The sequence below is a fragment of the Rhodamnia argentea genome, chromosome 3 (genome assembly GCF_020921035.1).
Source record: "Rhodamnia argentea isolate NSW1041297 chromosome 3, ASM2092103v1, whole genome shotgun sequence".
Taxonomy (NCBI): Eukaryota; Viridiplantae; Streptophyta; class Magnoliopsida; order Myrtales; family Myrtaceae; genus Rhodamnia; species Rhodamnia argentea.
The window spans coordinates 14784129-14810950 of record NC_063152.1 but is presented as its reverse complement, the minus strand read 5'-3'; the positions used below and the strand labels follow the sequence as shown (position 1 = coordinate 14810950).

Here is a 26822-nt window from a genome sequence, read left to right as displayed (position 1 = left end):
GTAGGTTTTTCTTCAACATCCATAGCCAGAATTTTTTTTTTTTTGGGGTCTAAAATAATAGCCAGATTTTGGATTTTATACATATCTCATATTTTTTACGTCCATTCTTCCAGGAATTCAGAATGTTAAAGTTCATCAACTTTAGTGAATGCGAGTCACTGGTATGTATACCGAACCTCCATTATACTCCATACCTTGAGGAATTAGATCTCCACGGGTGCAAAAACTTGAAGTGTGCCAACGAATCTCTTGCCAATCATGACAGCTTACGGTTATTGAATTTAAGTGGGTGTTCTAAACTTCATGATTTCCCGAATGTGCTCAGGTCCAAGAATCTTGAACTTCTCAATCTTAATCATTGCTCAAAATTGGAAAGATTCCCGGATATTCCATGTAACATCACAAGCTTGCGAGGACTTTATTTAATAGGGACTTCAATTAAGAAACTTCCTGAGTCCATAGAAAACCTTGTCTCTTTGGAGGAAATGGATTTAAGATATTGCAAGAAACTGGCAATCCTTCCGTCTAGCATTTACAGGTTGCTAAATCTCGAAACATTGACACTTGAAGGCTGCTCAAAACTAGTCAAGTTTCCAAAGAAGGATCCGAGCGATTCCCATATGACAGTCGGATTTCCTAAATTATATGTTTTAAATCTGCGTGGATGCAATCTATCAGAAGTGGACTTCTTGGAGCATCATTATTGCTTTCCCTTCTTAAGAGCTTTGTATTTGCTGGGAAACACTATCACCGACCTTCCCACATGCGGGCAACTACATAATTTGGTCTCGTTGGATGTTTCATATTGCCAAGAACTACAAATGATCCCCCAGAATCCAGCACCATTAAGTCATCTTTGGTCAATTGGTTGTGAATCTCTGAGTAAATTTGCCCCTGACAACTGTGATGTTGAAGGTAAATTTCCAACGCACAAATGGCAATTGAGTTGTCTAATTCGCTCAGCTTCGCACTGATTGCTCGCTCTCTCGGACCGACTGCTCGTTCGGTTCGCTCAATCCTCCGAGTGTCACGTTGCTTGATTCACTTGTTAGGTCATAAAGCACAGAGTTGTTTGTGATTAATTTTGTTTTCCTCTCTCGGGATCAAATGTTGCAGTTTATCCACTTGGCGAAGGAAGGCCATGAGGGAACGGCCTCGTTCTCAGCTGGTGCTTGTAAGTCTTTCTTTTCTTCTCAATTTTTTTTTTCCTATCCCCCTAGAAAATTTTTTCTCATCACCACAATCACAATCTTAGGTTAGATGACATCGATCAAGGGTTTCACAGCGATATGGGTTGAATTTCATTTCATGCTTGTTTTACAAAGTGTAGCATAATTACAGAGGCCGATTGCTCGTGTCCCCTGCTCCTTTTCTTTTCCTGGAAAGGTTGTTTCAAGTGATGTCAATGGATGGTAAAAAGGATTCATATTTGCTCCATACATTGGATGTCCCACTTCCACCGCTATCTCATTCTGCAATTCTTTGCTGAGAGAGTTGGTATGAATGTAGTGTCGAAGGTTCATCATCGTTTTCCTTCCGGCTGGGATCCCGTGGTACGTTGAGTTGTGTCTTCTAGACTGCCGCAGACATAGAATGGACTACCGAGAGAAGCCCGGCTACATCACTTATACAATTGCCGTTAATTGGCAATAAGAACATAGATGTGCCATCCTCACTTCGCAATCCTCCACATGAAAATCGCCATTACTCCTTTTTAAGCATTGGTTCTGTTGCCATGGCTTATTGATTAGGTTTCTGTTGTTTGTTGTCAGATAGGAGTTAAAATCTTCTATTCGAGCATCCCTCTGATTCAAATAAAAGTAAAAGCTACTTGCTATTTGTGCAGGCCGTTCTTGCAACAATCGCTGTAATTTTTGGGGTAGCAAAAGGAGTCGAATGATGACCAAGTTTGAGACTGAACCAGCTGCTGAATGGATAAACTCATGTGCCCTAGTTTGTGCATCTCTCTCTCTCTCTCTCTCTCTCTCTCTCTCTCTCATTTCTACGTCTGGGATTGGTGTTCTTGGCGAAAGCACATTTGTTGTATCCTATTAAATAGCCAAATCTGCACGAGTTGAAGAGTGAATATGATTTTCTTCATAGCATGAGGGGTTGAATTTGCGCGTCGTCTACATTGGTGTTTGTTTGAGATATTACTGGGTATCTTTATGAGGGTTTGCAGACTCTTCTCACCGTAATAATGAAGGAAACCAAAATCTATCTCCATCTGAGATTGCATTCCCAATTGCAATGGCGATTTGTTGGAAGCCATTGACAGATATTTCACCAACTCATAGTCGCAATATTTGTCTCTGCTTCTTGAACCTGGTCTATCATATCGGTTCCTTCTAGACAGACCTATCCCGATGCAAGCGCATCATTACCATATCTTCGTTGTAACAAAGACATAACTGTTTTGTAATGCTTCTGTTTCAAACTTCATTTTATACGCAAGGAAGATGGGTTTTCCGCGATGCACTAGAGTCAGTAATTCAGCAGTGAAGATTCTAACCAAAAGGAAGTCAAAGATTCTAACTAATATGCTAAGTCATCCGTATGAAAAGCAAGTGCAAATTATCATAGCGACAAGATCCGTTATGAAAAGCAAGTGAAAATTGTCATAGCAACAATGGCTTTGCACTCATGTACAAAAAAAAAATGCCCTGATTGATACGAATTTTGAAAAAGCAAATTTGGATTCTGATCATGGATATCATTGGCGTGATATGGGAACATCATCACAACTTGTATGTGTTCGAACTCTATATGAAGTCTTCTCAGACTCAGAAAGTTTCATCAAAATGTGAAGTCTATTCAAACTGAGACTCTAAGAAAAGTATGAGATCCTACATTCAGATTTAGATGCAAATTATTTTTGCAACTACTAGTAATCCGGGTTGGATTTCTTTCTTAATATAGACAAGTCGTCTTCCATGAAGAACTCTACTTATGGAAATCTAGGTTCAGATTGTATGGGCGCCCGAATCCATGGAGATTCCGATTTTATCTCTCAACAGCTATTCAGTCTTCTTTATACAATCTTGTCCAATGGGTTGATTGGAGAGTGGTCTTTTGAAATTGTCCAATGGGTAGATTGGACGTGGAGTAGTATAAAAGAAGACCAAGGCATCGAAGAGCGTAAGAGAGATCAAGAGTCGTAAATTTCAAAGTTCAAAAAGAGTTTCAATTCTTACACACTTGTCTTCGTGAGCTTCAAAACCGTAATCTTTGAGAGGCATTTTTTTTTGTTGAAAATAAATTTTCATTTCACTTGAGAGAGATGTACATCACTTCAAGATAAAGATGAAAATCAAACAAAACAAGTAAATCTAAAAGATATATCAACTTGATACAATCTGCAAAGACTCGCTCATTCCACAAAAACACGTCTGTCATAGTATCAAAGCACAACCGGCAGCCGATCACCGAATCTTGCATCAACATCGTTGATGAGCACACACCGAGATTTCCTTCTACATTAACTACGGCTTTGCCAAAAGGTTGAAAGGGTAATTTTGTGAGATAGTGTGATCTCGATATGAGAAGCATCACTCATTGTAACCTCTTATTGATTCACTAGTAAAATCCAATAAGTAGGCTATCTGTGAGGATAGTGGACATAGGCTTGCAATGAGCCGAACCACTATAACATCCGTGTGCAATTCTCTATATCCCTTTAATTCCTTAATATTATGTCCATTGGTATATTGCAAACAAGTGAATCTCATTATAGCACTGTTATTCTTCAACTTTGACTTCACCTGATATTAATTTTGATTGTTTTAATTTCGCTTTAATTTGTCAAGATTATTCAAAACCACCTATCATCCCCCCTCTATTTGATAGTGCTAGCAACAACAATATTGTCTTGAGTGGATTTTAAAATTATGATTTTGTCACCAACTCCCTATTTGTTTAGATATATTGGTGGATATATATTTTTTGATATCAGGTTTGTATTTAAGGTTGCGTCCATATAAGGATAGCCATGTCATGGCCCCTATTCTTGTAGGATTTGGGCTGTGACAGTAGGCGTAGAGGAATGCTTGGTCATTATATTGTGATTTTGGCCCAAATTGGTGCCTACTCCATTCCTCGAGACTATTTCGAGAGATATGACTCGTTTGTTATACTTGAAGTCTCATACAAAGGAGGGATTATGATGGAGTCAAGATTCTTTTACAATATTTTACGAAGCGGCTCAAATAGAACATGTGAATTTTAAGATAATGCAAATTAACAACGAACAATTCTAACATACTCTTTTTCCATCCAACTGTTTTCTAGCGTCCTCGATCCGACTTATATAGATGTCTTCAATTCGTCCATTGGAGATCCTATGAAGGGGCAAGGAGCCATTTGAGAGTCGTTAGGTGTTAATGTCGAAGTCAAAATTTTCCCATACAACCTATTCTTCATACAGCAGCAAGTAGTCATGTGTTTTTTTTTTTTTTTTGTTGGTAATATGCAAAGAGAAAAAAAGACAATAACTGATTAGTTGCGAATGTCATTTCCTGGAAGCCACAGCGAAGTATTTTATTGGGGAGCCAATGAAGTATATGGAGTTTATGTTTGTCAATTGACAGCAATGTAGCAAGTGGGGCTAGCATATATGCTTACAATAGGGGTGAATGGTTCCAAGGTGGGTAGGTTTTAGACTTAGAACCTAGAACCTACCTTGTCGGGATCAATTATTAGTTTTTTAAACTTTAGACCTACCTTGTAAACCTTAGAACCCATCTTGTAACAGACTCTATCGATCCGGTCCAGTTCTAGAGTTCACTAGGAAATCTATTGGTAACACCTAAATTTTGATTTTTTAGAAAATCATTCACATAAGCATAAAATGAGAATTAGATATAGTTTTCACAAAAATGATTTCTCATGCATTGCATATTCAATTTTTGTCAGTCGTTACCTTTAGAATCGGAGGTAAGTCAATTGAGCTTAATTTTAGCGTTCGCCAAGATCAGATTCGGTCCGAAAAAATTCCGTTCAGGCAGAGGGTGTGCCAAATTTATTAAGCTAATTGAACTTAACTTCAAGCCAATTTTATTTCGTTCAAGCTTAATTATTCAAATAAGGCTTTCAGTTAAATGTCCGTTATTTAGAAAAGCCTTAGTTGAGTTCAAGAATGTGAGACGAGCTCATGGATTGATTAGAAAATTCGAATGAGGCATTACAAAGGCTGGCTGAAATTCCATGATGGGTTCGGTCCTTAACTTGACTCCAAATTAGCCCATCATGAAGTGAAGCCCCCAGTTAATTAGCCATTAATCATCTAGAACCCAATTAGGCCTAAAATTGCATTCTAAACCCACAAAAGAGGCTATTTTCAGCCATTTCTTTCATCATTACCCCCTTTGGCCGAGATTCATAGAGTCCTAGTGGATTAGGACTCCTCGAAGTTCAAATAATTCAAGAGTTCTAATGATTTGGGGATCCTATTTAGCTAGAGTTTTATCGGATTCGGAAACCTAAGTCTAACGGTTCATAATAAATCATGTTCTAGCTAGGGTTGATAATCCGACGGTTTCTGACAACTCCTACTCCTACTAGGACTCTGGCTCAGGACTCTATATAAACAAGAGCTCATTCACGTTCGGGGGATTCGGCAACCATCAGAATTTTTAGCACTTGAGAGTTAAAGAAAGGTTCTACATGTTCGACTGAACGGGACGTTGGAGATAGTCCTCAACCGGCGGAGCCCCGATCGTGTGCACGTGATCAAGCTTCATCGTTTGTTGTCGAAGGCTCCTTCGGTGTTCCAGCTTGGTCTCGGAGTCGCTGCAGCCCGTCAATCACCGCTGGCGCCCGAAGCTTCAACCGCCGATCGAGAATCAATTTGTTTTGCTCGAGACCCTCTGCTGTCCGCCTCTGTTCAGCAGTGAAACCAGGTTGATCAGCTCCTGTCCTGGCATTGTTTGGAGCTCTAATTGTCTTGTTATTTGTGCTAGACTTCCCAAAAAAGTTTGGCAGCGATTCGAGCTTGGATAGGCACGTTCTTGGACAAATTTTCCAGACTGCGCATGTGTGGAAATTGCTTTGAAAAAGGTACAAATTTCTCGCTTTTGATTGCAATCCATTGTGTGTTAACTTCATAACATGCATATATGATCGTATACTTTGATGAATGTATATGGATTTGTGATCAAGATGTGAAAAATTGAGTCTTCTTCATAGTAAAATTAAAAATCACAGATTATTGGCATGAAATTCTGTCTTCTTGAATAAGTTGGACTAAAAAAGAAAAATCAGGACTTTTGATGAGTTGATGGGAATTCTGCATGCATGTATGTTCTCACGGCTGAAATTAACATGTGAAATTAATTCTCTGGTGGTGATGATCTCCTGGAAGTTGAGCGTCATGGGTGAACTATTGATTCTTAGAATACCGTAATCCTTAGTCTAATTGCCTTTTTGCTCGTGGATGACCATGCTCCAAATTTTGTCCATGATTGTTTGCTTGATATGATCCTTGTTTATTTGACGTTATAGATTAGGTTTATTAGCTCCGAATCTTATCTGATCATCGGGAATGGTTAAATTAGATAACGTCGAATTTGTCACGGATAATATTTTACGGTGAACGTTTATCTTTAGCATATGAGTTGGTTGGGTGAACCGCTATGTTGTTACCTTATCTTATCTCCGGTGAATTTTCTGAACACATTTGATTAGAGATAAGGTTTGGTCGGATTGAATGTCTATCTATTCTTTTTATGAGGATTATCTAAAATTAAATTTTCAAATCTCAAAGATAATTTCTCAAATTAAAAATGGATTGAATTTTTGGATGAGGAAAGGTGGATCCCCAATCTCATAATTTCGGCCACCCCTCTAATTTTCGAAATTTCAAAGCTCAATTGACTCATTTTCATTTTATTTTTGTCATGCTGTTTGTTTTTAATTTGTTACAAAATTTGCACATCTTTAAACAAACATGCCCATAATATATGCTCCCCAATGTGTCTAGATCCATCAGAAAAATAAATCACACGCCTCACCCACGATCTCGTGGAATGGGATAGTAATTTAGTATAGAAATTCGTATTTTGCCCTTTGGCAAAAGGGATGTTTTTCTATACACATATCCGCATACTAGTTCGAATCCTCGAGGATGTAGCGGATAAAATCTCGCTCTAGCCCGGATCTTTGGGAATGAGAGGATTTTCGGAAAAATAAAAAATTAAAGGTATATTATGGGCATTTTTGTTTATTTTTGTTCAGATTTTTGATTGCTTTTATTATCGAAAATACCAAAGAAAATCATCCTCTGGGCGCATAATATATGGTCCTCATGTCACATTTTTCCAATTAATCATCAAATTCACATCAATCAATCGGAAATGCTTTTTCATGAAATTGATACAGAAATGGCGTTAATTTTTCAATTAGCGTAACCAAGTCCCCGAACTCATTCTCTCTGGTTCGTAGAGTTAAAATAGTTCTCCCGCTATTTTATATAGATTTCTAATCAACCTACCGTAAATGATTAGTGGCGGCTCCGATTAAATATTTTCTCATGAATAAACCTAAGTTGTGATTCGGTAGGACTTGGGAGGGTCCGAATTAGATTAGTTGATTTAATTAACCTAATAATCTGTTAACCTGATTTTTAGGTCGTGACATCTATTAATTTCTTTTTTTTGTTTCATTTTTATTTATTTCTTGAGGAAAAAATTTAATAAAAGGGGAAAACCAACCAAAAGTCCTAAAATATGCCCATTATGACATATTTAACCCAAACTTTATTTTTTGTGGCACCAAAAAATCCAAACTTGTATCCATAGACACATTCATCCCAAATTTTTTCTTGTAATACCAAAAATTCTGAATTTGTATCTACGTGACACATTTACTTAAAAAATTTAAGGTAAATGTGTCACACGCCTACAAGTTTAGTGTTTATGGTGTAAAAAAATAATTTTAGGTAAATGTGCCAAGCAAGTATAAGCTTGGAATTTTTGGTGCCACCAAAAAAAAGGTTTGGGATTTTTTAATGCAAAAAAAAAAAAATTGGGATAGATGTGCCTCATGGGTACAAATTTGGGATTTTTGGTATCACAAAAAAAATTGTTTGGAGTAGATGTGTCGCAGTAGGCATGGTTTAGGGTTTTTGGTAATTTTCTTCCTTAATAAGATATACTTTAATAACTAAGACAAATGGTGATTACAGTAAAATAGTAGAGCAAAAAAGCGGCGAGAAGTAAAGTATATAACAAAAATAAATACAAAGCTCAAGGGAAAAACACATAATCCCTAATATAGATCTAGCATGTAGCAGAAACCATAGATCGACATGCCCATGGACATTACTTACATCACCGATCGAATAAGGCATATGGCGTAGAATGGACATATCTCGATAGCCATAGATTAAAAGCCCCAAAAGCATATGAGAAAGAATCTGAATCCGACAATTGCTTATTCTTCGAAAGAATTCCATAGAGAGTAGGGAGAGTATGAGCGCTTGTAAAAAAACGTCATACATTCCGACAGAGGGAATATATTGTCTTCTCCTCTTTGGAATGGGAATTAAATCACCCATTATTGTGATCAATCAGACCTACCTTTTTATCTTCCTCTATATGATAATTGATACCATATAATAAAATAAATTTCAATTTTTGCTCTTTATAGGCGCAATTAATACCAATTAAAAATCAACATCTCCCACTTGTCCATAAAGGGCTAAACATATCTATTTATCTTTTCACTGCAAAGTTTATATGGGCAAATAATCTGTGCGACCAACATACTATAAGAGCTCGTTGCCATACATTTATTAGGAATATATAGCAACTTACATTGGGCATTATAATTTAGAGTAGAACTCGTAGGCGGTACCCTAAATCAATCATTCTCAACTATATCTCTCTTGATCTCTTCAAAAATTAGATATGTATTGTATTTACAATTACGATTAAACTCATATAATCATAATTGGTCGACTTGTGAATATAAAATTATAATGTGACATCAATAACAAATTGATCTGCCTCCTTCCTCAAAATCTCTCCATTTCAGCTCAATTCATTTTTCTAAAAATGTCCTGCTAGATCAAATCATCCATGATCATTGGTAACATCGTAGAATGGCGAATACTGAATAAAAATTTCATTAATAAGTCAGAGTCGGGAGGGCACTAAGATGAGGAACTCATATCCTCAAGAGTCTCATGCGGTTGTAGAGTTGAGATCAATACTCTTACCAACTCTTTTTGGTCGTTTCATGTATATGTAATATGAAATACGTATTATGGTATTCTCTCATTTCCCATAGAGCGTACATCTCTGCATTCAATATTGTACAGATGATAGTTCAAACATTTCCAATATCTAACTTAAGTTCACAAATTTACTCTCTTCAAAGAATCCATCAAAACTCACATCTAGCATCACGGACACATAAAGTGAAATATGTGAGTTACTTCACTTTCGGGCATAACTTATTATGACCTCATCTTAACACTCTTACTAAGGTGACATCCAAATTTCAAGCTTGTGCTTTCAATTATCACCTAAATAATAAGCTTGAAATCATCTCATTTCCATTTATCACACAGTAAATTGAGACAATTACGCATATGAGTGGGCTAATCTCTTGTGTGTTCGACATACTTTCTCAATATAACGCACTAAGCATTAATATACGTAAATGTCAAATAAACTCATAGGCATTAACAATGATTAACAAACTTATTAAACCGTGAACTATACGAATATACCAATATCTAGTACATCAACTTCTACGCAATCCCAAAAACTTTACATGACCAAGAAAAACATCTCTAGAAATCGGCTTGGTCACAAGATCTACTATCATACTATGTATAGATATATACGGGACGTTCACAACCTTTTGTACATACATGTTTTTCACAAAATTATACTTGGTATTTAGATGTTTAGTCTTGCAATGAAATTTGGGATCCTTGGTGTAAGCTATTATAATTTGGCTATCATAATTAAGCAATAAAGGACTGGTAGCATCCTCGCTAACACCTAAATTATCCAAAAATCTCTTAAGCCAAATACTCTCTCGTCATGCTGCTGATAGAGCCACAAACTCGGCTTCCATTATTGATAATGCTATACATGTTTGTTTCTTATTACTCTAAGATATTACGACATTACATTCTAAGAATGCAGACTCAAAGGTAGATTTCCTTTTATCGAAATCTCCTCCACAATCAACGTCGATGTTGCCCTCAAAGCGTAGATCTCCTCTTTGGTAAGTCAACGAATAATCTGTAGTACTATTCAAATACCTAAGAATCCTTTTGACGACAAACCAATGTGCTTGACTTCGATTGGATTGGTTTTTACTCACCATTCCAACAGCATGACAAATATCAGGTCTTGTACACATTATAACGTACATTAAGCTCTCAATAGCACTAACATATAGAACATTTTCAATTCGTTCCTACTCTTGTGGAGTTTTAGGACACAATCCACGACTCAAACTTTCACCTTTTACAATAGGAGTGTCAATGGGTTTACAATCTTGTATACGAAAATATTCAATAACTTTATTTATATATGTCTTTTTCAAGAAAGATAACAACCTTTTTGAACGATCTCTTGAAATCTTAACTCCAAGAATATAAGCAGCTTCACCCATATCTTTCATTCAAAATTGAACGATGACCAATTCTTAAATGTTTGAGGAAACTCCGTATTACTTCCGGCAATCAAGATATCATCCACATAAAATGACATGATCACAAAATGATCTTTAGATCTTTTCATACATACGCGATGATCCTTTTCAATCATTACAAAATCATATACCGATTGCATTATGAAAACGTATATACCGTTGTCTCAAAAACTACTTAAGGCCATATATATTCCTCGGAACTTTAGGTGCAAGCGAGCATGTATTATGTACAAGATTTATTATTAAATTATTTGAGCTAAAATAAAATAAAAAACAATATGATGATGCTTCAAAAAATTTGCTTGACTTAAAGATGGGGAGTGTGCCGAATTTTAAAGGGCAATATTGCCCTATCCACAAGGGATCACATTTTAAAAGATATGCACGAGAATATTCCATGAGTCCTTAAAATTTTCGGCGCTCAGTTTCCCCTAAATTATGCATGGTGAGTTCAACTTGTTCGTGTGTAAATTTCAGCCCCATTTTCCACCGCCATTCCAATTAAATGATGATGCATACAATAATTATAATTGTAAACTATATGAATTTGAATTGAATATTTTTTTCTAATATTTTATGCAAAATTAATGACTAAAAAGGATAGCCAAAATTTAGGTATCAACAACATCACATAGTTTCCCGAGTCTATGAGTTGTGACACGCACAATAAATTTTTCTTCATCCTGGGCACATGAAACATATTTTTTAGTTCAATTTGATCCCAAACGAGTTGGGGTGATATCACTATTTGGCCGACATGAGTAATCGGCAATCTTGAGTTATCTACAACGACAACTACTCATCACCCGATATATTTAGTCATATTTGTCGGTTTGCCTTAATTTCCAGTCATATGATTTGAACACCCCGAATCGACTATCCAATCAAAGTCATAACCGATCGGTTCATGATTTATCAAAATGAGAGCCGTCGCATCTTTTAATTCAGAAGCAGAGATGGCCGCGAGCTCTTTTTGTTCCTCTATGACAATAGACATTTGAAAATTTCATCACAAATAGATTTAACTTTGGAGAAATATTGATTCACCGTCATATTTTGTTGCAACATCAACAGTACTTGAGTCTCCAACCTTTGAAGTTTGGCATAGTTTGACCTCACGAAAAGTGCTGCCAAGTTATCCCATGCCTACTTTGGGGTTTGCGCGCTCTTGATGTGTTGCATTAATTCATCTTCAACAATCATAGCAAGAGCGTAAAGAGCTTTACCCGCTTTGATGTTCTGTCTCCTTAACTCGCCATCGTTCATGGGTGGTGTGATGTTGCCACCGTCAACAATATCCCACAAGTCATGTCCCTATAAGTAAAACTACATGCAAGTACTCCAATTATTATAATTGGAGTTATTGAGCTTCTCGACACTGTTCATCAAACTCAACATATCCGCCATCTAAGTTGGATATAATGCTCGACACTACACTAATTAAACTTGGTTCCAAACCAATCGATCACGATCCCTAACTATGTATTGGCGGAATTTCGGCATTCTCCGATTCCCGACCGCTTGCTCATGAACAATGGTCCCATACAACTTGGGCTTTGATACCAAATGTTGAAATTAGGAAGCATTGGCAAGGCTTCAAAAGCTTCGGCAAAAGTTCGGTAATAGTACCGATTGTCGGTATCATTAAACTTAAATCGCCAATTTAATCGATAACTCTCAACACAAGAAGAACACTCAATGAAAGAGATGAATGTGCTATTTTATTCTGGCTCATTTCTCATGGAACTACTCGATTATTACAAGACTTGCCTATATATAAGCATAATACATGACTCTTGATTTGACTCATAAATGACGACCCAACATTCCAAGGAGATAAAATCTTGAGAATTGACAAAATATCGAAACGCGAGCAATCACATTAACTAAATATTGAAAACACGAATAGTAAAGACTAATCAAGAAATATCTAGAAAGAAGAGAGATAGGTGGTGTTGACACTTAAAATAATCCAAGGGAGACTCGTGACAAGCACGTGAAGAAGCAATAATCAGCTACAAGAAGGGACACTAAAGCGGGGAACGTATCAATCGAAAAGGTACCACGTGTCGGGATAAATTCGGGCGCCACTTCCTTCTAGAACAAGAAAAGCGCGCGGAGGGAGGCCACGATCGAAGCGGTTGGCGGCAATCCCCACGAGGTAAAAAGAAAAGGTGCGAAGACTGGGAAACCGTCATCCACGTGGCTTATGGAAAAGAGCAAAGCGTGGGGCCAAAGGAAGAAACCGCTCGGTGGTTACCAAAGAGCTTGCCTATAAATACCTCGCAATAGCAAGATACACACACACACAACAAATCCAAAACACTTGCATTTTCAAAACTAGCTCTTAGCTCTTAACCTTTAGCCTAGCCTAGCCGTAGTTTTGGGATCCCCGTCGTCGATTCAATTCCGACGAATATCATATCCGAGTTAGGTGTCGTCGATTAGATTCCGGCGTCGCTCATTAGGTCCAGTGCCGTCGATTAAATTCCGGTGTTGCACCCTTCACTCATCTTGTCCAAGATCGTCGATTCAATTCCGGTATTGTGTCCTACAATTCCCCATCCAAGGCTTTTGATTAAATTCCAGCATTGTGTTCTATATCATCTCCCGATCCTGTCGATTCAATTCCAGGGTCACGTCGACAGTTGTCACATATTGTTACTATTGCATATTGGGCCGTCGAAGTTGTCGAAAGTCCGTTTGTAATGCGCCCTTTTGTGTAAATCTACCGCATTTGACACTCTCTGTCCAAAATCGACCCAGAACTCCTTTTCGGAAAACGAACGGATTAAGTTCGATAAAAGATTCCCGCGTAAGTAACCTTCTTTGGGCCAAAGTCAATTTGGGCCTAGAACCCATAACCAAAGAAAGCCCCGTCGAAGGATTTCAACGCGCAACAATCTTTTCCTTCGACAGGCTTTCTTTGGTTATGGGTTCTAGGCCCAAATTGACTTTGGCCCAAAGAAGGTTACTTACGCGGAATCTTTTTTGGGCCAAAGTCAATTTGGGCCTAGAACCCATAACCAAGAAAGCCCCGTCGAAGGATTTCAACGCGCGACAATCTTTTTTGGCACGCCCAAATGGGACCATTGGTGTCGGTTCGAGAGAAGTGCTATGCCACGCACGCGAGGGACGTAACAACTTAGACGGTGGTGGAGACGAACCCTAGGAAGAAATACAACGAATGGAGTCATCCACGGCCCATCAAGAGGACGTCGAAGTCTCTCGACGTAACGTTGAGGAGCCAAGGAGAAATCCGGGAAATGACGCTCGTCATGCTAACATCAATAAGGCGGACCATCGAAGAAGTCCGAACGAGTTTGTCGATCACATGGTCCAAATGGGATGACCGAGGTTGTCGGGCCATTAATCATCAACACGTATCACGAATGTGTCAAGAGACAACATGGGATTACAATTAACCCACCTCATGCTCAAGAAGGGAATAGTTTCGTACCAGCAGCAAGTGGCGGTTTACCAAGAATAACACCGCCAAATATAGGCCTTGTAGGACAGAATACTCGGCCTTTAGCACCTCCGCGGATTCCGCAACGAGGAGAGGCGTTACCGGCCAACGAACCTAGACCCCGGTAAATGCGAGACACATGTATGTTCCCTAGACACCCTATTCGACAAGATATACCTGCGGATACCGTTATGTTTCCGGGACACCACGTTGACAAGACGAGAATATCGATAAGGCGGACCATCGAAGAAGTCCAGAACGAGTTTGCTGATCACATGGTCCAAAGGATGACCGAGGTTGTCGGGCCATTAATCATCAACACGTATCACGAATGTGCTGCAGGACAACATGGGATTACAATTAACCCACCTCATGCTCAAGAAGGAAATGGTTTCATACCAGCAGCAAGTGGCGGTTTACCAAGAATAACACCGCCAAATATAGGCCTTGCAGGACGGAATACTCAGCCTTTAGCACATCCGCGGATTCTGCAACGAGGAGAGGCGTTACCTGCCAACGAACCTAGACCCCCGGTAAATGCAGACACAGGTATGTTCCCTAGACACCCTATTCGACAAGATATACCTGCGGATACCGTTATGTTTCCGGGATACCCTGTTCGACAAGACGAGAATATTGCTCGTCGGGAGGTAGCCGCCCAACATAACCCCGTCCCTATCAATGAACAACCAAGCACCCATGATTATCGAAAATCGGGGGCGTGCCTTTTTAGGGGGCAATGGCGAGCTAGGGGGCAAGACCAATTACCCCAAGCCAGGGGGCAAGGACAAGATGGACACCAGGCCATACGACCCGGATATCAACAGATGAATCGGGCCCTTCAACCACCGGACCCTGAGCCAATGTTTCAACCCGTTGTGCGACCCATATATCATCCGCCACAACCTGGATATCAAATGCCATATCAACCGCAGTACCATCACCCAGTGTTCGACCAGGCACCTGTATACATTGACCCGATGGTAGGATACCGGGCTAATGTTTACCGTAAACCGTACCCGGATTGGATGGATACGATCCCATATCTAAGAGGGTTTAAAATACCCGAGTTCACACTTTTTACTGGCGAGGATGATCGGTCCACGTATGAACATATCAACCGTTTTCTAGCACCGTGTGGGGATGCTATACATACGGATCACTGGAAATTAAGGCTCTTTCCATTATCCTTGTCAAAAACAGCCTTTACGTGGTATACCGCACTACCACCCAATTCGGTGTTGACATGGGAGCAGATGGAACGTTTGTTTCATGGCCAATTTCAAAGGGTGGTGTCAAACTTGTCGGTAGCGGATTTGTCGACAATGAAGCAAATGACAAACAAGACGGTCGACCAGTTTATTGCAAGGTTTAAACGGGCTAGGAACAAATGCTTAGTCCCTTTACCGGAAAAGACATTCGCCGAGTTCGCTTTCAACGGATTGAAATTCAAAATACGAGATAGGATGGTGGGGCATCCATGTGCGGATCTATTCGAATTATCCACGATGGCAACGAAGCACGAAAGCCTGCTCAAGGAAAGAGACAAAAGGCATACCCGAAGAGGAGATGTAAGTTTTGTCGAGCCACCCGATTTCGACGAAGAGTCAACTGAGCCTGTCGAAGTAGCCGTCGGCCAATTAACCATCGACAAGCCATACACTTGCCAAGCACTGAAGCCAACAAGGATGAAAGAAAAGTCAACTATAATGGCTAAAGCAAAAGAGGCAGCGTACTATTCATTCGACGCGAATCGGACAGAAGAAATTTTCGACATACTACTGGGTGACGGACAAATCAGGGTGACAGAAGGGCGGAAGATACCGTCCAAAGAAGAATTAGCAGAGAAGAAGTACTGCAAATGGCACCACTCATGGAGCCATAACACATCGGATTGTTTAGTCCTCAAAAAGAACATTCAAGAAGCAATTCGACAAGGAAAGATCAAATTCGCCGAGGACAAAGGGAAACCCCCGATGGATGTGGACACCGATCCTTTTCCAAGAATGACCGGAATGGTATCTTTAAAGCGATCGAGTAAAGGGCATACGTTAGCAAATTTATGCGCTCATTGCAGGCGAAAATTGGGAAACATGAGTATACCCGAGGAAGGATACCGGAAGAGCGGTCGAACTAGTAGGAGGGATGAGACGCCTTTTCACATCGAAAACGCTAGACCTCGAAGAAATCCCAACCATCGGAGAATTTATAAGTCATTTAAGCGGAGATACGATGAAGGGAACCCTACAATTGGTACTTTAGGTGAGCCAAGCGGCAAGTTCGATTACTACGTAAGCTATGGTCCACCAGCCCCACATCCTCAAGAAAGAGTCCACTATGGATGGGGAAAGGAGTTCGACGAAAATTTTCGACAAGGCCTTCATAAGCCACATCGTCGACGCGCTCTTAAGATTCTAAGCAACCCCGTAGAGGGGTCATGGTATGAGGTGACAGAGGATCAAGAAAAGGAGAAAATCTTGACCCGAACTCGGAAGAGAAGGGTGCAAAGAAAGAACAGGATCCGCATACTACGGCAACAGGAGATTCCCGGCCGTTATGGCTCAATGGCAACAGCTCCTAACCACACCAAACTACGGAGGCCAAGAAATCTGGTTTGGCGGCGACGACCAGAAGGGACACACCCAGCTCAAGAAGAGGAGGATAAGGGTACAAAGACACGAAAAACATCTGCGTCCAAATCTCGATTTAAAACCCCTACTAGCAGGTCGGTTTCCCCCCTTAGCTCTTGCATGGTACGAGTTAAATTACCACACGAGTTTCGACTTGAGTCGACCTCGGCTGACGGCGGCGACAAGGAAACGACACAAGAAAAGGAAGGGGTTCAGTTTTGCTTCAACGATGAAGAAACCATGGAATTCAGAAAACCCATGGAGGATCTCTCAAATCATTTGAGGTCGCTCAATATAAATGCCAAAATCAACGGGCGGCCACGAATGAAAGTCTTGGTGGATGGGGGTTCAACGTTAAATCTCATTCCGTACCGCTTCTTCAAGAAAATAGGAAGGAATGATGACGAAATAATCCCATCGAATATACGGTTGTCCGATTTCACTGGCGAAATTACTCAAGTAAAGGGAGTATATGTCGCTAACCCGACCGTCGGATCTAAAACATCGAGGACGTCCTTCCGCATTGTCGATGCCGACGGATCTTATAACTTGTTGTTTGGACGGGATTGGATACATGGAAACCAATGTGTCCCATCGATACTTCACGAGATGCTAGCATTTTAGAATGGGGACAAAGTGGAATATGTAAAAGCAAATCCCCGGACTTATGTTACTTGGACCCGTATATCCGGCCGGGATAAAGTGATGCCAGATGATTACCTTCGCATATCTAAGCCGCTTGACGTAGACCCAAGAGATATTGCATTCTGCCGTTTCGACAAAGGGAGTACCGAATGGATCCCAAGAAAGGAACCGGCGGAACCAATCGACCGCTTTTCCGATGGAAATTCAGTCATTTGCGCAAAACCTCGCCGAGAGGTATGCGGCCTATAGGGCTGAGCAAAGTGATCAAGCCCGACAGCTTGCGGATGGCATTTTAGATTTTGAAGACTCCCCAATTAAGGAGGACGACAAGGTAATTCAAGCTCAAGACCCACTGGAAGAGGTCAATCTCGGAGATGAGGCCCGTCCTCAACCTACTTATGTGAGCCAACTACTCGATCGGAGATACAAGGTTCAAATGGTAAACCTATTGAAAAAATATAAGGATTGTTTTGCCTGGAATTACCATGAGATGCCTGGTCTTTCGAGGAGCATAGTTGAGCATCGATTACCAATTAAAAGAGGATTTCGACCACACCAACAGGCCGCTAGAAGATTCGCTCCCGAAGTAATCCTTAAAGTTAAGGAGGAAATCGAGCGTCTCCTTTCAGCCGGATTCATAAGATCGGCAAGGTATGTCGAATGGTTGTCAAACATTGTGCCTATCAAGAAGAAGAACGGCAAACTCCGAGTGTGTGTTGGGTTTCGAGACATTAATGCGGCCACCCCAAAAGACGAGTACCAGATGCCCATCGCCGATATGTTGATCGATTCGGCATCCAATAATGAAATGATGTCTCTCATGGACGGACATTAAGGGTACAATCAGATATTTATAGCAGCGGAGGATGTTCACAAGACAGCATTTAGATGTCCCGGGGCCATTGGTACGTTCGAATGTGTCGTCATGCCTTTCGGTTTGAAGAATGCTGGTGCTACCTATCAAAGGGCAATGAATTACATTTTCCATGATATGATTGGGGAATTCATGGAGGTCTATATCGACGATGTCATCGTCAAGACAAACCAGGTAAGTCATCCGAACCACCTAGAGCAAGCTTTTGAGAGAATGCGCAAATTTAAGTTAAAAATGAATCCTTTGAAATGCGCTTTCGGGATAAAAGCTAGCAATTTCCTTGGTTTTCTGGTTCATCAAAGAGGTATAGAGGTAGACATGAATAAAGCTAAAGCTATTTCAGAGTTGCTATCTCCCGATAATAAAAAACAGTTGCAAATGCTAATCGGGAAATTAAATTTCTTGCGGCGTTTTATAGCTAACCTCTCGGGAAAAATCGAAGTTTTCTCCCCATTGCTCAAATTGAAGAATGAGCGAGAGTTTGTGTGGGAAGAGAAACATCAGGTGGCTTTCGACAGGCTAAAAGAATATCTTATCAAGCTACCGGTGTTGACGCCACCAAAGGCGGGACGGCCATTGAAGTTGTATTTATCGGCCGATACAACAATCGGGAGTATCTTTGGCTCAAGAAAACGATGAAGGGAAAGAGCAGGCCGTGTACTACCTAAGTAGGATGCTCAACGATGCCGAGAGACGAGATACACGTCCATCGAAAAACTATGTTTATCACCGTACTACGCCTGTACAAAATTACGACATTATATGTTGCCGACTACGGTACATGTAATTTGTAAAACAGACGTGATTAAGTACATGTTGTCCGGGCCAATTATTAGGGGCCGGATTACAAAATGGGCGTTCACTCTAATAGAAATCGATCCGATTTATGTGCCGCTCAAAGCGATAAAAGGGTAGGCAATATCCGATTTCATTACCGAATATCCTTCGGGTTTAAAAGTCGAGGATGATGAAAATTATCTTGGTATTGCGCCTTGGATATTATATTTCGATGGGTCGGTGGCATCCGGTTCAGCAGGCGCGGGAATCATGGTTATATCACCTTTTCGACAGAAAACAAAACTCATATTCAGGCTTGACTTTGAATGCTCAAACAACCAAGCCGAATATGAAGCCCCGATCGTGGGATCAAATGTTTTAATTGACATGGGGATCGGGTCAATTAAAGTGAAAGGCGATTCTCACCTGGTGATCAAACAGCTAAATGGTGAGTATCAATGTTTGAATGAAAACATTATTAGGCATCACCACTTGGCAAAAGAATTGTTGTCAAAGTTCGTCGAATACGAGCTAATCCATGTCAAGAGGAGTGAAAATTCGGATGCTAATGAATTGGCTCGGATGGCGTCGGGATATCGTATATCGGAGGAACTAGCGGACCACATCATTACTCAGGTAAGGACCTTACCATCGATAGATGCTCGGGTAATGATGATTGAGCAATCTGAAGCTCGGGAGAAACCGGCCAACAAGATTGGAGAACCCCTTTGGTAAACTACTTGAAAAACCCGGGTTACGCGGTAGGGACTTCAAAAGAAAAGCCTTAAAATATTTGTTGATCGACAATGAGCTATATCGAAAGATAATCGACGGATCGCTTCTCAAATGCTTGGGGCGGGAGGAAGCAATGCTAGTCATGACGGAAGTCCATGAAGGGATCCGTGGTGCGCATCAGGCTGGATTGAAAACAAAGTGGTTGTTAAGGCGACATGGGTATTTTTGGCCAACAATCACCCAAGACTGCATCGATTACGCGAAGGGGTGTCAATCGTGCCAAAGGCATGGACCAATCCAGCAAGTACCGGCCGCACCGATGAACCCAATTATCAAGCCATGGCCTTTTCGGGGTTGGGCAATGGACATAATAGGGAAAATTTATCCTCCCTCATCGAAGAAGCATAGTTTCATTTTAGTGGCCACAGATTACTTCACAAAATGGGTTGAAGCGGCGTCATACAAAAGCGTGACACAAAAAACGGTTAGGGAGTTCATTGAAGAGCGAATTATTCATCGATTTGGAATTCCAGAGACTATCACCGCCGACCAAGGGACGGTCTTCACAGGCCAAGAAATACGAGATTTTGCTAAGTCGAGGGGTATCAAGATGATTCATTCGACGCCCTATTACGCTCAGGCTAATGGCCAAGCAGAAGCTTCCAACAAAATAATCATCGGATTGATTAAAAAGCGTTTGGAGGACAACCCAAGGGAATGGGACTCATTGTTGTTGACGGTGTTATGGGCTTATCGAACTTCCAAAAGATCAAGCACCGGAGTCACTCCTTATATGCTAACGTATGGACAAGAGGCCGTGTTACCCTTGGAGATTACGGTGCAATCATTAAGAGTAAAACTCCAGGATGGTATGGCTAAAGAGCGATACGATGAAATGATGTACGCCAATATTGATGAATTGGGAGAGAATCGAGCCACAACACTGGAAAAATTGATGGCTCAGAAGCGAAGGGTTGCCAAGGCTTACAACAAACACGTGAAAGCTAAGCGTTTCGACGTAGGAGATTTGGTGTGGAAAACTATTTTGCCTATGAACCTCGATAGCGAAAAGTTCGGCAAGTGGTCGCCAAAATGGGAAGGACCATATTTGATAACGGACGCCCACCCGGGGAATGCATATCGAGTAATGGAAATCGATGAAAGAGAACTACAACGCTTGATCAACGGGAAGTATTTGAAAAAATTCTACCCATCGATGTGGGAAATGCAAGAAGAGTCGGAGGACAAGGAGTTAGAAAATTCAGTTCATTCATAAAACTTTTATACATCCCTCACTTTCTCTCTCTTTCTTTCTCTCTTTCTCTCTCCTTCTTCCCTCCCCTCTTTCTCTCTCTTTTCCTCTCGCTTGCTCGCCCCAGCAGGCCCCTACTGGAAGTGCTCCCTGAAACGAACCACGAAGCCTCGCAGCCGGCACTCCAACTTGGCGTTCTCTTCCCTCGCGCGGTGATGAGCTTCAGCCAACTCTTCCGATGCCGCCTCTAGCCTGTCCTTCTCGCCCTCCAGCCGTTGAAGGTGTTCTTTCTGACCCTGCAGAAGACCATTGGTAGAGTCCAACATGGCCTTCAGACCCTCCAAAGGGGCCCCAATGGAAGCCAAGGAACGGGTCTCGCAGGCTTCAACCAGTTCATGTTCTCGCTGCTCGGTTTCCTTGAGAGGCCTTCGCAAGTGTCGCCGGGTGGCAATCGGGCGGTTGGAAACAATGTTCCAAAGTTAGAGGACGGCGGCATGAGAGGCATGGAGGGCTTCTTGGACGTTGCAGAGTTCCTTGTGCACCACTTCTCCGTTCTCAATCTCTTCGATCTTACACCAAACTTCATGTTCGGTGAGATCATGTTGAGACATGGTCGCCAGATTCCGGCGAAACTTATCCAGCCCGTAGTCGAAGAGCGTGACAAACTCTTCGTAGTCCGACCGGAACAAGTGGTCGGAGGGAAGATTTTGAGGCACGTAACGGTTGAGCAGGTTGTGAAGTTTATCAAGGGCTCGCGGTTTCACCACCAGCATGGTGTAGGTGTAACTCGGAAGGGAGATAATCTCCCTCCGATTAATCGAGAACTCACGGTGAAGTATGTAGGGGGAGACGAAGCCGTAGAAGAAGAAGCACGCTCCATTAAGGCTTTAAGGAAGTTTTCTCTAAGAATCAAAGGCAGAAGGGTTTGGATGAAGACGCACTCCAGGCAAGTGACCCTATTTATAGATAAAGGCCAAGGAACGGTTCGTCCCACGATGCTGAGTATCCGCCCACGACCTTCCGACGATCGAGGCGAGAAAGGATAGTGGACGGTTATCGAGGCGAGAAGGTATATCGCGATTGGTGAAACACATAAGCAACCATAATGGCGCGAGTGGCGGGTTTTCCACTGGCTATTAACCACGACGATTTGAATTCGGAAGAAGAAATCGGAAACGACGCCTTTCATTAAATGCCGCATGGAAAAAGGGTGATCCTGAGAAGATCGCGTCATGATGAACTTTGGAGAATTGACACTAAGACCGACAGTTCAATGATAGAATAAGATGATAAGGACATGTGGCATTAATATGGAACTAGCAACAGCGGACTACAATACGTGCTGTTCAAGACTCAAGACGAAACTATGAAGTTGCATTTCATTCATTGCGGTTAGGCGTCAACAATTGCCTCCTTTCGATGACCGGGCTGCATCATATCAAGGTGCAGTGATTCGCAAATTGCCTCTTGCTGTTTGATTGCCTTCAATTGTGCAGATAGTACTTGCAAGGTGGTACAGCCGTCACTTTCCAAGGTTTCAAGAACACTACGTTGATAAGCCGGCTCATTGTCGGCAAGAAGGGAATCTGTTTCCAACTTGTCGATAATCGCTAGTTCACGCTGCCTTGTCCTGAAGGACCTCAAAGTCGAGCCAAACGTGAGGAAAAGTTCATTAATGGCAAATTCGAGGGCATGACATTGGACCGGATAGGGCAAATGGGCCGGAAAAGCAATGAGAGCTTTGATCTCGTCCTCGACGGACGCTGGGTTACATATGTAGGTATATCCTCCTCCTAGTAAGTCATGCAAGCGTGACCACTTGCCGCGAAAGTATGAATAGTCGCAGCGAAGAGTATTCGATGGGCCAGCCGAGGCACTCGCCATGTTCATATGAACAACCCACGATTTGTTGGGTAAGTCATCCATGCGGCCATCAGAAGCAAGTGAATCATGCGGGAAGAAAGTCGGATCAATAATTACATCAAGCAAAATGCGGAGAAGTACCCACTTTCATTATCAGAATGTTTATATCAACAAAGGGTTTACCTTCATCGATTGGTTGCTCAAGTGTAACGCTCGGTATAACGAAAGAAGCAGGTCTTCTTAGAGGATGCAGCAAGCCCAATGAGTGCCGACGGACTTTCGAAAGAATGTCCATTGCACCGGTTGGGAACAAAGAAGAGCGGTAGGAGAGCCACCACTTGTCGAAAAATGAGGTACTACAAGAATGGCCAGAGAAACCGATAAAGACAAAGCGTCCGAGAACAGCATGTACAACTTCGATATGGCCTATCATGTCGGTCGCCTCCTCCCCGCAACCACGGGAAGAGAAATTCATGGAGTACACCACCGGCATTGGAATCCCCAGAGTAAGCCCGAATTGGCGAGCACAATAATGAGGATTATAAATCTCAAATCCCGATGAGAATTTGCCGCCACCGGACAAATTCATGGCTAAGTCAGTTGGGACTAACACGCTCATCCAGAAAAGGCGAGAATCCGGATCTGCGCTGGAAGAGCTATAGATATCATTATCGACGGGTAGCCTGGAGAAATCAAAACTGGTGAGAGACAACGGTTCAATAAGGAAGTCGTCGAAAGCGATAAGATTGTCGGGAGCACAGCGAAGGAGCCGATTGAACGCCATGGGTACATCATCCCTTTTCGATGATTCAGTTGTCGAAGTGAGCGCTTGATCAAAAAACATATGAGGAAAGTACACTCTGACCCAATGGTGCAGAATCCATAAAGGACCCGAAAAGGGGGCGGGATGATTGTCCACCAACGAGGATTGAGCATCCGACAACCCCCGATATAATGCAGCTAGGAACAGCCGGCCTAGGCCAACATCAACACCACATGCTAGTTCATAGGCCATATCAAGAAATTCCGAGGAAATTCGACATGTGGGGAGACAAAAGACATATTTGCAAAGCCAACATAAAATGAAGGCTGTATGTTCCTCGAGAAGGATGGGTCCTGAAGGTTTAGCATGGCGATCCATGAATTCGCCATATGGCGAGTCAAGGCGGCAGGACATATCAAGGAAAAATTGGTCGTCCGGAGGTCGAGGGTCACCGTCGATAAATGGAGAAAGACCGGTCAGAAACCAAATATCAAGAAGGGTAGGGGTCACTGGACCAATAGGCAAAAAGAAACAGTTCGATGACGGTGACCAAAAACAACACAAACTACCGACGAGGCCATACTCCGAGGGATCAATAGATGTACCGCAAAAGGACAATAGGACATCTATCCTGGCCTGTGCCCGGATGGTAGCTGTTTCTCCTTCTAGTCGTTTGTACCGGTTGTAAAACCGATGGTCGAAGGTTGGGTATGAAGAAAATCTATAGTTACTCGACGACCAAGCAGAGGTACAAATAATAGATTGCTCAAAGGGTAAGACTTCTTCAGAGCAACGGGGAAAGCAATTAATCGGTGAAGAGGGAGGTGGCAAACTTGTGAGATGCGGACCCAAAATTATGTGACCATTGCTGGGTTGGTGATCCATGAAGGATAAGGAAAGTTCCCTTTTGGCCTCATTGTGAGAAAAAGCGTCGAAGCGCGACAAGCGAGGAGCACTGCGAGTACTCATATGAACTTAATAACAAAGTTCGTATGAATTGGCGTTTGGAGGCAATCATTATTTATAAGGGATTTTGAAGTAACCGACTCGGGATTGAGATGGCGATTACTCGGACGTGGGCAATTACATGGATCGTGGCGGAATGAAATACGGAAAATAAGGAGAAAGAAGGGGAGATTTTATTGATGAAAATCGGGATACAGAGCCGTCTTGATCCCCTCAAGTAGTTCATAGAGTAAACGTTCAAACTTCTTATTTTTGTCTATATACATATTCCTAGTCTGACATCGGTCTACTTCTGCCCGCACGACCCGAGCGTAATCGCCTCGTTTCTTCTCTTCTAAGGAAGCTGCGAGCGTTTTCGGTTGATCTTCTATGGAGGATCGACGAGAAAACACTGTCGATCGCTGACTTCGAGTATCCTCTAGTTCTCGCTCTATTGCTAGCCTCTGTTGCTCCGGGGTAGCCTCCTTCTCATCCAAAGCGGCGAGCTCGTCGACAGCAGATTGAAGGGACTGTTCTCCTTGAGTTACAAGTTGCCTCACTTCTTGGGTCTCGGAGCTAGGAGAAAAGAGCTGATCGGGAAAATTCGACGCAGCAAGCACCTTGTCCCGACATCGTCGAAAATGCATAAAGGGAGTAGGAAAGTGCTCCAAGAATGCTTTGAGCCGGCGGACTAGGCCTTCAGGAAGCTTTGCACCGATTTCCTCTTTGACCGACCACTCCATCACGGATTGGATGTTTCGAATATTCGATGGGTTGTCGACAAAGGAGGCTACCCCTGAATGAACGAGGTCCAGAGAGCAAGATAGCATGATTCCCAGCTTGCTGAAAATCTACGAGTCGGGTGAGCTGCTTGATTCGGGCATACTCGGATGATCCGAAGAGCGAGAAGATCCAGCAAGATGAGCTTGAGCATCTTCAATTGGCGACGTAAGAAGAGAAGCAGTAGGGAGATCCCAGATAATATCCGCAGATGAAGGGTCTTCAAGGGTTGAGAGACCTTCAGCTATTGAAGGAGCTTCGACTATCGAGGTCGAGACAATGGCAAGGGCCATCGAAGAAGGTTCCCCTTGGGGCTCTGTAGGCGAAGGAGCCGCGGGTTCAGACGGACCCTCAACAATGGTAATATTGCTAGACCCCCCAGCAGGTGGGTCAAGATCTACCAAAGAATCTTCGGGACGAACGATTGGAGACGCTTCGACAAGGCGAGGGACTACGAGAGATTCCACCGGAGATTTGCTCTTTTTCGCTACCATCTTTCGCCGTTTAAGAGAAGTGAGCGTCTCCTCATCGCCTTCGTCGTCAGAATCGTCACCTAACAGCGAAAGTAAATCAAAAATCACCTTGGGCCAGTATTCTTGCGAAGATCGGGAAGAAAGAGACCCACACGAAACAGTCGTCGGACGTTTACGACCACCAATCGAGAGGGCTCTGGTGGCACCCTTTTTCCGGGTTTTCTTCAAAGCGGGACCAAAGGGTCAGATCCGGCTACTCCGAAGGATGGATGAGATGGCATCTTCGAAAGGGTTTTCGAAGGCAAAGGACGTCCACCAGGTCGTAAACTCGAAAGTCACGCCAGGGCTAGAGCGAAGTATTGTTGGGATATCCCCCGAAAACCGCCGGTACATCATGGTGGTAATCTCGCGCACACGAGTGAACGGTCCGTCAATCTTGATATTATACATCTTCTTGTCCATCGATGGGAAATCCATGAGATAAGGGATAGGCATAGGCACCGCCTGTCGAAGACCGAATTGCCTGGCGCAATAATGAGGAGAATATGGTTCGAAGCCTGGATAGAACCTACCCTTAAGACATAGCCGGATTGGAAGGTCTCTAGGGAATAGGACAAAGGTCCAAAAGTCGCAATGGTTGAACCGTTTCAAGGTTCGAGAGTTGAAGCAAAAAATTGAATTCACCTGAGCGGTAAGGAAAGAAATCTATTCGATCAGCCTCATAAGACAAAAGCTGCCGAAGAAAGAACCGAAAAGGTTGAACACCACCAGGGACATTCGAGGGGGCAGCTTGGAGTAGTCGTATACCAAGCTTCAAAGGAACCATGTTAGGATTAGAGGAAGGGACACTCTCAAACGTGAAAGGGAAATAGAATGCGACCCAGGCTTGAAGAATCCGGGGTGGACTCGACAATACACCATCTTCTTCGGAATTTGACATTAGCCGAG

The 26822-nt window shown here is 42.2% G+C and overlaps 1 protein-coding gene and 3 long non-coding RNA genes across 4 annotated transcripts in view; 3 read left to right on the top strand and 1 right to left on the bottom strand.

Annotated features, from left to right (window-relative positions):
• LOC115729247 (disease resistance protein RUN1-like) overlaps positions 1-26822 on the top strand; it is a 1053956-nt gene that overhangs the window by 384873 nt on the left and 642261 nt on the right. The gene's annotated exons all lie outside the window — the stretch shown is intronic.
• The window catches only part of LOC125314488, a 117559-nt gene that overhangs the window by 42505 nt on the left and 48232 nt on the right, over positions 1-26822 (top strand). Inside the window, exon 2 of the long non-coding RNA XR_007197958.1 lies at positions 20353-20357. This is a non-coding gene — a long non-coding RNA (uncharacterized LOC125314488). The remainder of the gene's footprint in view (positions 1-20352; positions 20358-26822) is intronic.
• On the bottom strand, positions 255-16268 carry LOC125314491. Its single transcript, XR_007197963.1, has 3 exons — positions 16255-16268; positions 9814-9818; positions 255-432 (listed from the first exon to the last, which is right to left on the bottom strand). It is a non-coding gene; the product is annotated as an uncharacterized LOC125314491 (long non-coding RNA).
• Positions 1136-2284, top strand: LOC115726693. The gene is made up of 2 exons (XR_004013588.2): positions 1136-1174; positions 1847-2284. It is a non-coding gene; the product is annotated as an uncharacterized LOC115726693 (long non-coding RNA).